Source organism: Lithobates pipiens, unplaced genomic scaffold (assembly GCF_037356315.1).
Source record: "Lithobates pipiens isolate NorthernLeopardFrog02 unplaced genomic scaffold, aLitPip1_a1.2 Scaffold_30, whole genome shotgun sequence".
NCBI lineage: Eukaryota > Metazoa > Chordata > Amphibia > Anura > Ranidae > Lithobates > Lithobates pipiens.
The window spans coordinates 19517381-19532802 of NW_027507791.1; the positions used below are offsets into that span (position 1 = coordinate 19517381).

The 15422-nt window shown below is 46.6% G+C and overlaps 1 protein-coding gene across 1 annotated transcript in view; it reads right to left on the reverse strand.

Moving 5' to 3' along the window:
- Positions 1–15422, reverse strand: part of PTPN21 (protein tyrosine phosphatase non-receptor type 21) — a 105920-nt gene that overhangs the window by 62503 nt on the left and 27995 nt on the right. The gene's annotated exons all lie outside the window — the stretch shown is intronic.

Genomic DNA, 15422 nt, shown 5'->3' on the forward strand with positions numbered 1-15422 from the left:
TGAAAACCCGAAAAACTAATAATAAATATTAAATTATAGGTATTGTAATTTCCTTTCAAATTTGGCCGTTAGTGAACGTAATGACTACAAATTTTTTCCGATGTTACGAATTATCTGAAATAACGAATGCCGTATCTAAACAAATGGAATGTAACGATCTAATCATAATAATAATAATAATAATAATAAATCCTTTTTATTTTCATTATTTTGTTCCATTTAATTTGTTTAGATGCGGCATTCGTTATTTTGGATAATTCCTAACTTCAGACAAATTTGTATTCGTTATGTTTTGAATTTACGAAAATCCAAAAAAATAAATAATAGAAAAGAAAACACAAATGAAATGAAAATGAACAAACTTTTTGTCAGCGCACAGGTCTAGTGAGCTGCCATCTAAATAGGGCCTGTGGATTTGGAGTACCGTATATACTCGAGTATAAGCCGAGATTTTCAGCCCCTTTTTTAGGCTGAAAGTGCCCCCCTCGGCTTATACTCGAGTCACCGCCGTCTGCCTACCCGATCAGCGTGTCGTGCAGACAAACGGCGGCCATTCCACTATTCAAAAGCCGCGCCTCCCTGTCTGATAGGCGGAACACTCAATTTCCCAGCAGTCAGTGGTCCGCCTATCACGGACATCCGCTCATCCTCATACTACGGACGAGGATGAGAGGATGTCCGTGATAGGCGGACCACTGACTGCTGGGAAATTGAGTGTTCCACCTATCACAGACGGAGGCGCGGCTTTTGAACAGTGGAATGGCCGCCGTCTGTCACAGACGAGGAGGAGAGGTGCGGCTTTTGAATGGCATGGCCGCCGTATGTTTTTTATTCATGCAGATCGGTGCAAAATGGCACACAGAGGCTGCAGAAGGACACAGAGGCTGCAGATTGGCACACGGAGGCATGCACAGGACACAGGTAGGCTGCAATGGTCACAGGGATGGACACAGGGAGGTATACAGCTGCAGATGGGCATTGTTGACCCTCTTTTCCACTCTTTTAAGCTGTAACAGTAGCTGCTGCATGTCTCACCCTCTGCTTATACACGAGTCAATAAGTTTTCCCAGTTTTTTTGTGGTAAATTAGGGGCCTCGGCTTATATTCGAGTCAACCTATACTCGAGTATATACGGTATCTGGATTTTGAAAAAGCATTTGATACAGTCCCCCATAAACGCTTAATATACAAACTGAGATCTGCAGGCAGGGACCATAAGGTTTGTGCTTGGGTAAAAAAAAAAACTGGTTACAGGGTCATGTCCAAAGGGTGTTGATTTATAACCTGTACTCAGACTGCATACCTCCCAACTGTCCCAGATTTCGAGGGACTGTCCCTGATTTGGAGCCTCTGCCCCTCATTCCTCCTCATTTGTCCCTCATTTTGGTCTGATCTATATAGTGGTCTATAAAATGCACTTTTTATCTTTCAAAAAGTGTTTCCCAGCGCTAAACCTTTCATTCCATTTCTAAGTTGCTGCATTTGTACATTTTAAGGATCTATGGGTCCTAGTAGATGACAGATTGAGTAATAGCATGCAATGTCAAGCTGCAGCTACCAAATCAAGCAGAATATTATTATGCATAAAAAAGGGATATACTCCAGGGATAAATCTAAAATTCTACCACTTTATAAAACTCTGGTTAGGCTACATCTGGGGTATTCTGTCCAGTTCTGGTCTCCAGTCCTTCAAAGGGATGTGCTGGAGTTGCAGAGAATACAAAGAAGGGCAACTAAGTAAGAGGACTGGAGGACCTCAACTACGAGGACTGGCTGCAAACATTAAAATGTATTCTCACTGGTGAAGAGACGCTTGAGGGGGGACATGATAGTGATCTACAAATACCTCAATAGGGATCTCAGCATAGGAAATAAACTATTCAGTCCTAGGGAGTGTATGAGGACACGGGGCCACACAAGGAGACTGGAGAAGTAGTTTAACCTTAAACTGTCCAGGGGGTTTTTCACTGTCAGGGCAATAAGGATGTGGAACTCTCTCCCACAATTGGTGGTGGTTACGGGGAGTATGGACATCTTAAAAACAAAAAACAAAAACACACACAACACACACAACATAAAGAGCTATGGGAAATTATTATAGACACTGACCTACGTACACCTACACAGGTTGAACTGGATGGACTATTGTCTTTTCTCAGCCTTGGGGCTCTTTCACACGGACGTGTCCGTGTACGAAGTCCACTCTGCTCAGCAGGGGATCGCTCTGTCGATCACCACTGAGCAGGCAGATGACAGGTCCGTCTCTGCTCACTGTGCAGGGATGGACCTGTCAGAGCACCACTCTCCCCTATGGGGGAATCGGATGAGGATGGACCGTAGAGTCCGTCGTCACCTGATCTGATCCGCAGATGGATGCAAAAGTAGGTTTTTCCACCAACACCCTTTTTCGGATCGGAAAGGGTCGGATGTCAGCGGACATGTCACCGCTGACATCCGGCGCTCCATAGAGGTCCACCTAAAAAACTGACAGGTGGACCTGAATGGATCGTCCGTGTGAAAGAGGCCTTACCTACGATGTACACAAGTCTTCACAGCCTTTGCCATGGCACTCGCAATTGAGCTCAGGTGCATCCGGTTTCCGCTGATCATCCTTGAGATTTTTCTACAACTTAAGTGGAGTCCACCTGTGGTGAATTTAGAGACAGGCACACACCTGTCTATATAAAAAAAAAAAAAGGCCCACAGGTAGCAGTGCATGTCAGAGCACAAACCAAGCCATGAAGTCCAAGGAATTGTCTGTAGACCTCCGAGACAAGGTTGTATGGAGGCACAGATCTGGGGAAGGGTACAGAAAAATGTCTGTAGCATTGAAGGTCCCATTGAAGTGGCCTCCATCATCTGTAATAAATTTAATCCATTTTGGAAAAAGGCTGTAACATAACAAAATGTGGAAAAAGTGTAGCGCTGTGAATACTTTCCAGATGCAATGTAGATAAACGTCCTTCTGCTACAAACACTCACACACAGAAAGTTGATTGATGCCAATTTTGCCCAACAGGATGATCCAGGGAATTGAAGTAGATGCAAACCCTAATTGGATGACCTTTTGTTTGCTTTTACATTGTGCATCTTTCAGTTGCCGTGATTTTTTTTTTTCCTATTTTCAAAATGTATCCTTTTCTCCCTTCCAGTTTTGGGGCTTTTGATCTTTACTGGTCTATAATATACAATAGAAATCACGATCCGTGTCACACCACCTGTCCGCTCTGCTCCTTCATACATCACATTCAGAGTATTAATGCTAAACATGTTGAGACTTGCCTGCTTCAGGGTCTCAGACCTTAACAAATATCTATCTGTCTGCTTGCCATAAGTTCACCTCCTCCTATTCCACCGTAAAAGGGCAAAATTGCTGCACTACAACATACCGTAGACTCTACTACGACCCCCCCCCCCCCCCCCCCGCATGGGGAACCTACAGACTAAGGTATGTCTATGAATAAGGTCAGCTAATTGCAGAACTCTGGGAAGCCTGCTGAATGCCTTTGAAGCAGTTTGCGCTGCTCAGGCCTCTTTCAAACGGGTGAACTGATCAGGTTCACCTGCCTGTTTTTTAGGCAGACACAATCAAACCATTCATTGCCCTCTATGGAGAGGAGGATGTCAACGGATAGGTGACCATTGACACTCACCAACATCCAAATCCAATCTGGGAAAAACAGACGATGGGGACCCGATTCCCATCTGGCAGATCGGATGACAGATGGATGGAAACAGGCGGTCCGTTTCCATCCGACTGCCCATAGGAGGAAAGCAGGCTGCGTCCGAGTCCGCTCTGCCTAAGCAAAGCAGACACAGGCCTCTCATTCTCCTGCTCAGAGGGGATCAGCACTAGACATGTGCATAACAGAACATTTTGTTTAGTTTCGGATAGGTTCATTATGTTACCACACACACACACACACACACACACACACACACACACAGTATCTGACAAAAGTGAGTACACCCCTCACATTTTTGTAATTATTTTATTCCATCTTTTCATGTGACAACACTGAAGAAATTACACTTTGCTACAATGTAAAGTAGTGAGTGTCCAGCTTGTATAACAGTGTAAATTTGCTGTCCCCTCAAAATAACTCAACACACAGCCATTAATGTCTAAACTGCTGGCAACAAAAGTGAAAATGTCCAGATTGGGCCCGATTAGCCATGTTTCCTCTCCGGTGTCATGTGATTTATTAGTGTTACAAGGATTCAGGTGTGAATGGGGAGCAGGTGTGTTAAATTTGGTGTTATTGTTCTAACTCTCTCATACTGGTCACTTGAAGTTCAACATGGCACCTCATGGCAAAGAACTCTCTGAGGATCTGAAAAAAAGAATTGTTGCTCTACATAAAGATGGCCTAGGCTATAAAAAGATTGCCAAGACCCGGAAACTGAGCTGCAGCATGGTGGCTAAGACCATACAGCAGTTTAACAGGACAGGGTCCACTCAGAACAGGCCTCGCCATGGTCGACCAAAGAAGTTGAGCGCACGTGCTCAGCGTCATATCCAGAGGTTGTCTTTGGGAAATAGACGTATGAGTGCTGCCAGCATTGCTGCAGAGGTTGAAGTGGTGGGGGGGGGTCAGCCTGTCAGTGCTCAGACCATATGCCGCACACTGCTTCAAATTGGTCTGCATGGCCGTCGTCCCACAAGGAAGTCTCTTATAAAAATGATGCACAAGAAAGCTCGCAAACAGTTTGCAGAAGACATACTAAGGACATGAATTACTGGAACCATGTCCTGTGGACCGATGAGACCAAGATGAACTTATTTGGTTCAGATGGTGTCAAGAGTCTGTGGCAGCAACCAGGTGAGGAGTACAAAGACAAGTGTGTCTTGCCTACAGTCAACCTTGGTGATGGGAGTGTCATGGTCTGGGGCTGCACAAGTGCAAGCACTGGGGAGCTACAGTTTATTGAAGGAACCATGAATGCCAACATGTCCGGTGACATACAGAAGCAGAGCATGATCCCCTCCCATTCAGAGACTGGGCTGAAGGGCAGTATTCCAACATGATAATGAACCCAAACACACCTCCAAGATGACCACTGCCTTGCTAAAGAAACTGAGGGGTAAAGGTGATGGACTGGCCAAGTATATCTCCAGACCTAAACCCTATTGAGCATCTGTGGAGCATCCTCAAAACGGAAGGTGGAGGAGCGCAAGGTCTCCAACATCCACCAGCTCAGTGGTGTCATCATGGAGGAGTGGAAGAGGACTTCAGTGGCAACCTGTGAAGCTCTGGTGAACTCCATGCCCAAGAGGGTTAAGGCAGTGCTGGAAAACAATGGTGGCCACACAAAATATTGAGACTTTGGGCCCAATTTGGGTATTTTCACTTAGGGGTGTACTCACTTTTGTTGCCAGTGGTTTAGTGATTAATGGATGTGTCTTGAGTTATTTTGAGGGGACAGCACTACTTTACATTGTAGCAAAGTGTCAATTCTTCAGTGTTGTCACATAAAAAGTTAGAATAAAATATTTACAAAAATTTGAGGGGTGTACTCACTTTTGTGAGAATACATATACATACATACATACATACATACATATACATATATATATATATATATATATATATAGTGAAGTTTCCTTTCCTTTTTATTTATTTGAGCAGCACGCCGTTTGGCATTATTTTTCTACGCTCAGGGAACTACGCACCGTACGAGGGCTTCACCACTTTATTTATAAAAGCCGTGCCGTTCTTTTCCTGCAGCCGCCCCCGCACTGTTCTGGCATACCCCGACATACGCTCCTCGATGACACAGGCCTCCAGGAATGATGTGAAGACACATTTAGCCATTCTTGCACTAAGACTGACATGCCAATCCACTGCCCAGCTACGTTAGTCATCAACCACCGGGGCCATGAATCATAAACCCTCATCGGCCCGGTATAACGCAGCAGACCCAGGAACAGCAGCTCTTCATCGGTCGCCCTTCCACTCTCTTAGGCGGAGGACAATGAGCCCATTGTGACATCACAGCGAGAAGAGCCATCACAATACTACGGCAAAGAATTTGCTTAGGACTACACAGCTTTCCAGTTGGCCGCGGTCCAGGGCGCCCAGCTTGCTCACTGCCCAGGAATGTGTTGCACAATAAAGCTCTCTGCATACCAGTCATTTTTTTGTTTCTAAAACTTGCTGAGTAGGTGGCCCAGATCTGTTTGTTTGTCAGCCATGGCTGCTGGGAAAACAAAGCGTCAGAACCCTTGGCTGTCAAACGAAATGGCCTGTGGCGTCAGGTGCTCAGATACTCAGGTGTTGGCAGAGAGACCTTTTGTGGGTGAATTCCTGAGATGTTCTCTGGATTCCAGACTTTGCTGTTATCTGAATAGTTTCAGTGAAACCAGTGAGTCATCTCTGCAGATAGTAAGAGGCTTCTCCTACAAGTGGAGCGAATTAACACTGCTATAGAGCAGAGATTGTCAACCTTAGCCACTTAAGGCCGGAGCCTCTTTCTGAGATGTTTACAAGTTAAAAACAGGTTTTTGGGCTAGAAAATTACTTAGAACCCCCAAACATTATAATTTTTTTTCTAACACCCTAGAGAATAAAATCTATTCTTGCAATATTTTCTGTCACATCATATTTGCGCAGCGGTCTTACAAGCGCACTTTTTTGGGAAAAAATACACTTTTTTTAATTAAAAAATAAGACAACAGTAAAGTTGTTTTAAAGTTGTTGTAAAGTAGTTTTTTTTTTTTTATAATGTGAAAGGTAAGGTAATGTTACGCAGAGTAAATGGATACCCAACATGTCATGCTTCAAAATTGCGCCCGCTCGTGGAATGGCGACAAACTTTTACCTTTAAAAATCGGCATAGGTGACGTTTAAAACAAAATTATACAGGTTGCAGGTTTTGCGTTAGGACTAGAATTATTGCTCTCGCTCTACCGATCGCGGCGACACCTCACATGTGTGGTTTGAACACTGTTTTCATATGCGGGGCGCTACTCACATATGCGTTCGCTTCTGCACCTGAGCTTGGCTCGTAAAATTCTCTTGTAATAGAAAAAATGCATGACAGGACCTCTTAAAGTGGTTGTAAACCCTTACAAACCACTTTGACCTACAGGTAAGCCTAGATTAAGGCTTACCTGTAGGTCCAAGAAATATCTCCTAAACCTACACGGTTTAGGAGATGTTTACAAAAAGACTGGCACCGCTGTCCATGGCGCATGCGCCTTAGACAGCGGCGCGCAGGCGCACCAAGCATGCCGCAGATCACGGCGATATGCCGCTTGTGTCGGCTCCCGTGTGCATGCGCAGGAGTGACGTTATCATGGCTCTGGGGAATCACAGCGCGGGAGCAGCAAGACACCGGAAGTCACTCCGGGATACATGGCAGCAGTGAAGATAAAGGAGGAGGACAGCTTCAGGGGCTTCACTCTCAGGTAAGTTATTCATAATGAGCTAGTATGCTATGCATACTAGCTCATTATGCCTTTGCCTTGCAGGTTGCATTTAAAAAAAAAAAATTGCCTTTACTTACTCTTTAAATATGAGATCTAGGGTCAAAAAGACCTCGGATCTTATAGTTACACTAAGGCTGCGTACACACAGGCGGACTGTATGGCCTACTTAGTCCGTCATACAATCCGACGGACAGTCCGTCATACTTTCGAATGAAGGGACTTGACCACACACGGATGCACAAACAGTCCGGCGAAAGCTTGCGCGATGACGTGTACAGCACGTACGACGGGACTAGAAATAGGAAGTCCAATACACAGCAATGCAACCTTCCGCCGTGTAAATCCTTTCTGAGCATGCGCCATTCTTAGTCCGTCGAACTAGCCCACACACGAGCGGATTGTCCGCTGAAACCAAAGTATGACGGACAGAATTTCGAAAAACCCGAAATACTTAGTACGCCAGACTGCACGCTGAAAAAGTCAGCTGAAGCCCACACACGAGCGGACTGTCCGCTGAAATGTGTTTCGACGGACTAAGTAGGCCATACAGTCCGCTCGTGTGTACGCGGCCTAAAATGCAATAGATTAAAAAATAAATTGTCATTTGAAAAATAAATAAATAAAAGGCCCTTTAAGAGCTATGGGCTGAAGTGACTTTTTGAAGTTACTTCCACCCTGCAATGGTATGGAGATGGGTTGGGGCCCATCTTCACCTCACTCGCCTCCATGCCTAGCAGGAAGAAGGATCCGATCGCCTTCGCCACTGCCGACGGCTCCGGTAAGAGGCGGAGGGCATCGGAGCGCTGCTGATAAAAGTGAATCTGCCGCAGAGACCACCATTACCGGAAACTGGACCGCCCGCTAAAGAGGAGGATACCAGGGTTATGGCAGCTAGCTGTTGCCATAACAAAGATATCCCTCTTCAATGTTAGGACGTATATCAGTGTGCGGCGGTCCGGAAGAGGTTAGTGAGACCGGGCCCAGTAAATTCTTCCAAAATCTAACAGTAAAAAAAAATTGAATTTAAAGCGGGAGTCCGCCGGGAATCCGCGTTTTTTTTTTTTTTAAAAGCCAGCAGCTACAAATACTGCAGCTGCTGACTTTTAAAATAGTGACACTTACCTGTCCAGCGCGCCCGCGATGTCGGCACCCGAAGCCGATCTCTTGATCGTCTCTCGGGTGCTGCCGCCGCCATCTTGGGCATGGGAATCAGGAAGTGGAGCCTTTCGGCTTCATTTCCCGGTTCCCTACTGCGCATGCGCGAGTCGCGCTGCGCAATAAGGATGGACCCGCTGCCTCTGGGATCCGTGTGTTTCCCAGCAGGCAGCGGGGGACTTTCGGAAAGGGGCGTAATCTACGCCCCTTTCCGCAGAGAGCTATCCCCGAAGTGGGTGCAGATACCTGTACTGTACCGGTACCTGCACCCCCTCCCCCCTGAAAGGTGCTAATTGTGGCGCCGGAAGGGGGGGGGGTTCCGATGAGCGGAAGGTCCACTTTAGGGTGGACCTCCGCTTTAACCACTTGCCTACAGGGCACTTTTACCCACTTCCTGCCCAGGCCAGCTTTCTGTGCTGTCACACTTTGAACGATAATTGCGCGGTCATGCAACACTGTACCCATATGACATTTTTAGCACTTTTTTTCAGACAGAGCTTTCTTTTAGTGACATTTAATCACCACTGGGTTTTTTTTTATTGTTTGCTAAACAAAACAAACAAAAAAAGACTGAAACTGAAAAAAAAAAAAAAAAAAAAAAAAAGGGTTTTTTGGTTTCGGTTATACAATTTTGTAAATTAGTAATTTTTCTCCTTCACCAATGTGCGCTGATGAGGCTGCACTGATAGGCGGCAATCATTGGCACAGATTGCACTGGTGGACACTGATAATCAGGACACTAATGATCAGTGCCCCGATTGTCAGTGCAGATGTGGAATTGCTCTTTTTCGGCTCTCCACTCCTCACACTCTGTCAATATTATTATTATTCAGGATTTATATAGCGCCAACAGTTTACGCAACACTTTACAGCATAGGGGCAAGACAGTAGTTACAATACAATTCGATACAGGAGGGATCAGAGGGCCCTGCTCATTAGAGCTTACAATCTAGGAGGGAGGGTCAGTGGCATTGCTAGGAGAGTGCGGGCCGCACCCGGGTGATACCTGTGGGTAGCGCCGCCGCTAACGCCGCACTGTCCCACATCTACAGAGGGGAGAGAGAGAGAGAGAGAGAGAGAGAGAGAGAGAGAGAGAGAGAGAGAGAGAGAGAGAGAGAGAGAGAGAGAGATTGTCTGCTGTTCTGAGGTATGTAAGGGGGGGGTGGTGTCTGTTCTGCTGGGGTGTCTGCGCTGGGGTGTCTGCGCTGGGGTGTCTGCATGGAGGGGGGAGGTTTATATTGATGGAGGGGGATCTATACTGCGGGAGGAGGGTCTATAGTTGGTGGGGGGGGGGGGAGACACCATTTTTTTTTCGCACCGGGTGACACCAACCCTAGTGACACCACTGGAGAGGGTCAAGTGACACAAAAGGGTACTAAAAACTATGGGGGATGAGCTGATGAAAAAAATAAAATAGCAGTAGTTAGGTGGAGGCAGGGTGAGCTTCTACCAAGATTACATTTTTCAAGGATCGCCTAATGCCACATACACACGACCGGACTTTGACAGCAAAGGTCCGACGGAACGAATCCATCGGACAATTCGATCGTGTGTGGGCTCCATCGGACCTTTGCTGTCCAAAAATCTTATGGACTTTAGAAATAGAACATGTTTCAAATTTTTCGGCCATAACTCTACCGGACCCAGTTCCTATTGAGAAATACGTTTGTGTGTATGCTAGTCCAACGGACAAAAAACGACACTAGGGCAGCTATTGGCTATGAATTTCCTTATTCTAGTCTGGTCGTACGTCATCACATTCGAATCCATCAGACTTTGGTGCGATTGTGTGTGTCCAAGTCCGTTCATTCGGAAAGTCTGCCGGAACTCTGACGAAAGTCCATTGGGAAAACCGACGGACCTAATCCATTGAAAAGTCCGGTTGTGTGTACACGGCATAAGGGTTCTGCTGAGCTGGCAGATGACAGGTCTATCTCTGCTCACTGTGCCGAGACAGACCTGTCAGAGCCCCGCTCTCCTCTAAGGGAAATCGGGTGAAAACAGATCCGTCTGTCCATTTTCATCCGATCTGCCAGATGGGTGGAAGATCGAGTTTCCATCCGTCTGGATTTAGAGGATCGGATGTCAGTGGACATGTCACCGCTGACATCCGTCGCTACATAGGAGGTACATAGAGAGGTACAGGTCCACCTGAAAAACTGAAAGAGCCCTAAAAGTAGATATTTGGAGATAGACAGGTTGGGGTAGGGTATTCTAGAGGATGGGAGAGGCTCGGGAGAAGTCCTGGAGGTGAATATGGGAGGAGGTGATGAGGGAGCTAGAGAGCAGGAGGTCTTCGGAGGAACGAAAAGGACCATTAGGTTGGTATTTTGAGATGTGGCTGGCTTTGTAACTTGTTAGTATCTTGAATTTAATTTGTTGGGTAAATGGCAGCCAATGGAGGGATTGTCAGAGAGGGGTAGCAGACGCTGAGCAGCTTGTAAGGTGAAGGAGTCTGGCAGCAGCATTAATAATGGACTGAAGTGGGGATAGCCCATTTAAAAAAGGTAAGCCAGTGAGGAGAGAGTTGCAGTAGTCGAGCCAGGGAGTGAATCAGGAGTTTTGTTCACATTGTGATCAGCTGTGATTGGACATAGCTATCACGTGGTAAAGAGCCTCCACAATTAGCCCTTTCCATCTGTTCTGTGATCAGCTGCGTCATATAAATCATAAAAATCTGTGTGCAGCTCTCCTTAAACTCCCCCCCCCCCCCAATATTTACCTGAGCCCAATTCAGTAATGTGTATGAGAGCATCAGCTCACCTCGGTCTATCTCCCATCACAGAGCAGCAGGAGCTATTGGCTGACTGTCAATCACAGCCAGTGAGCCAATGAGGAGAAAGCACGGGCCATACGCTGTGCATAAATGGACACAGAGCCACGTCTCAGGAGCGAGCCTCCTTGAATGCCCCCATGGCAAGAGGCTTGCTACTGAGCCCATGGCGGGGGTGGGGGAGCCAGGGCAGTGGGTAGCACTTTCACCTAGCAGCAATAGGGTCGCTGGTTCAAATCCCAACCACGACACAATCTGCCTGGAGTTTGGATGTTCTGCATTGCCTGCGTGGGTTTCCTCCGGGTACTCCGTCTCCCAAAGACATGCTGGTAGGTTAATTAGATCCTGTCTAAAAATTGGCCAAATATGTGTATGTGTTTGTAAGTGTGTCGGGACCTCATGGGGCAAAGGACTGTGCTATACCGCAGATGTACACCGGTGGCAAAAGCGCCCTGAGGAGATGCCGTTCGCATAGGTAGCGCTATCCAAGTCACCCATGCATTCATTGGTATAAGTCTCCAGGGAAGAATAGCTCCCCAAATCATTGGTGTCAGTTGGATCGTGAAAGCCAGGGAAATAGGGTCATTAAAATAATTAATGTCAGTAGGATAGTGGCCCTCGGGATAGAATAGCTTCCCTCATCATTGGTGTTAGTAGGATTGTGACTACCTGTGGTAGAATAGCCTCCAAATCATTAGTGGTATCATGGCCCCCAGCGGAGAATAGCCCTAAAATTATTGAAGTCAGTGGGATCGTGGCTCTAGGGGATAACAGACCCTCAAAATCATTGGCGTCCGTGCGATAGTGGCTGAGGAGAGCAGAACCCAAAACATTGGGAGAATTCCTCCAAAATAATCAGTGTCAGTTGGGTAATTGTCCTTAGTGGCAGAACAGCTCCCAAAAGAATTGATGTTAGTGGGGTTGTTATAACTCCCCAACCATTGATGTCAATAGGATAGTTGCCCTTAGTGGAAGAATAGCCCCCTAAATTTTTGGTGTCAATGAGATTGACTACCTGTGGTAGAACATCCCTCAAATCACTGTTAGTGGCACCTCCGGTACCCAATAAAAAATAAATAAAAGAAGAGTAGCACCTCAAATCATGGTGTCAATAGGATAGTTGGATAGTCCCCAAATCATTGGTAGCAGGGATTGTGCCCCCCAGGTGAGAATAGACTTTCAAATAATGGGTGTCAGTGGGATAATGATCCCCAGGATAGTCCTTCAAACCATTGGTGTCAGTGGAATAGTGGCCACCCTGGGAGATTAGCCCCTCAAAATTATTGGCATCAGTGGAATAATGGGCCCCAGGGGAGATCTGTCCTCCCAAATCCTTGATGTCAGTGTTGGTAGTCAACTTATCTTAGGACAGTGCTACCTGCCGATTAAGACTGACAACCCTGCCGCACACTGCCTACCAGTGCCTCTCCTTCAACAAGTTTTAATCCGTCAGTGATGTTTTGGTGATGCTTTAATGAAGCTTGGCAAATGCCCTGTGTGTGTTGATTTCCTATTTGTTTTAAAGAAGCCTAATAGTACCCCGGCTCATTGGTACCCTCATTCAGTAGATCCCCGGCTCAGTATTAACCCCCCCAGCTCTGCAGATCCCCCGCTCAGTAGTAATCCCCAGCTCTGCCGATCCCCCCGCTTAGTATTAACCCCCAGCTCTGCCGATCCCCCGCTTAGTATTAACCCCCAGCTCTGCCGATCCCCCCGCTTAGTATTAACCCCCAGCTCTGCCGATCCCCCCGCTTAGTATTAACCCCCAGCTCTGCCGATCCCCCCCCTTAGTATTAACCCCCAGCTCTGCCGATCCCCCCCGCTTAGTATTAACCCCCAGCTCTGCCGATCCCCCCGCTTAGTATTAACCCCCAGCTCTGCCGATCCCCCCGCTTAGTATTAACCCCCAGCTCTGCCGATCCCCCCGCTTAGTATTAACCCCCAGCTCTGCCGATCCCCCCGCTTAGTATTAACCCCCAGCTCTGCCGATCCCTCCGCTTAGTATTAACCCCCAGCTCTGCCGATCCCTCCGCTTAGTATTAACCCCCAGCTCTGCCGATCCCCCGCTTAGTATTAACCCCCAGCTCTGCCGATCCCCCGCTTAGTATTAACCCCCAGCTCTGCCGATCCCCCCCGCTTAGTATTAACCCCCAGCTCTGCCGATCCCCCGCTTAGTATTAACCCCCAGCTCTGCCGATCCCCCGCTTAGTATTAACCCCCAGCTCTGCCGATCCCCCATTTAGTAGTAACCCCCAGCCCTGCTGATTCTCTTGGTTTTCTGATCCTCCTCTCACTCTGGTTCCCCTCACCTCATTGCTCCCATGCTTCACACCATGTGTGACATCTGCTAGTTTCTCCTGCTCTGGTCCCCCCCATTTCCACAGATCCTCTGCTGCTCAGTCCTCACTCTCCAGTCCCGTTCACATTTTGCTATAGCGTTCCCATGTTGCAAACCTCATGTGCTGTCTTGCTAGTTGCGCCTCTCCAGTCTGGACCCCACTCACCTTCCTGCTGCTCCACCCTGCACACCAGATGTGACGTCTGCACCAGACACTCCCAAAATATATAAACATGAGGAGTGACTGCCGATGACGTATTTCCGGTTCGCTTCTTGGTTTCCCAGTGCATTCTGGGATATCTCATACCTCCAAAACAAAGTGAAGCTAAAGCCAAATAAAATCCTTTCAAAAGCTTTAGGTATGGTAAGTGAGCGTTGTCAGACTTCAATGGAGGCTTTGGGTGCTTTGAAGCACCAAGAAAGCAACATGGGGTAACATTTTTGAAGCAAAGCAAACACTAAAGTATGTGCAGGACTGTAAGGTAACCATTTTATTTAGTGACAGAAACTTGGATTGGCATTCAGAGTGCTTTAAAAAAGCCTGTCCAATGCCACATTTTGATGCAAGTGTAAAGGAGCCCCTGAAGTGATTGTAAAGTCTTGTTTTTTTCCCCTATAAAAATAACAAAAATGTTAAACTTGCCCATTAATGGTTTTGCACTGAGCAGGTTGGATCCTTCGAGTCCCCTGCCTGCTAATCAGTGCCCCCACAGCAAGTAGCTTGCAATGGGTGGCACCCAAGCTGAGTCACAGCTCCCAGTGTCCATTCAGACTTGGAGCCCTGTCTCGGCCCCCTCTCTCTCCCGATTGGCTAGCCGACTTTGACAGCAGCAGGAGCCAATGGTACAGCTGCTGTGTCTCAGCCAAATCAGGAGGCAGAGACACTCATGCACATGGCTGGACAGAGATGGAGCTCAGGTAAGTTTTAGGGGGGCTTCTGCACACAGAATGCTTTATCTTAATACATAAAGATAAAAAAAAACTTCTGGACTTTACGACCCCTTTAAATTAATCTATTACATAAAAACCTGCCACCGCTGACCTCTCCTAAAAAAAAAAAAAAAAAAAAAAAAAAAAAAAAAATAATACACAAACTATACTTTAAAATGATGAAATCTGGGGTTAATCAATTTTTACATGTATGGACATTACAATACATTTTTCCAGATGCCTGGACACATAAGATGCTCAGGCAGAGTATAGCAGGACAGTACAGGAAAAATACTCTCTCCACACACCCATTATATTACATATCTCAAAAAAAAAAATAAGAGGATTATTCCTCTTTTCAGGACAGTGGCCAAGGCCTGTATGGTTAAAATCTCCTGTTGGGTCCAAAGCCCTACACCGTAGAAGCGGTGGCTTCCATACACTGCACTGGTGATGGCCAAAAAGCCAGAAATGGAGTTTGGAATAAAGGGCTTTACAATATTGGGATATATTTCCACCAGCAGTCCTGGATGTGCATTTGGCCAATGGGAAATAATGGAAGGATTGTCCTGAAATGAGGAATATTTTTGGGATATGTGATGAATGAGAATATCTTCTGTCCTAAGAAGGCTTTACTGGGCTATGCATGGATTTGGTTGGAGGGATTTTTGGATTCCTTTAAAACCTTCTCACCATAATCTATATCACATGTGTCAAACACAAGGCCTTCGGGTCGAATTCAGCCCACCAAGCCATTTCACGTGGCCCTCATACCTCTACTGGATCTGAGAAAC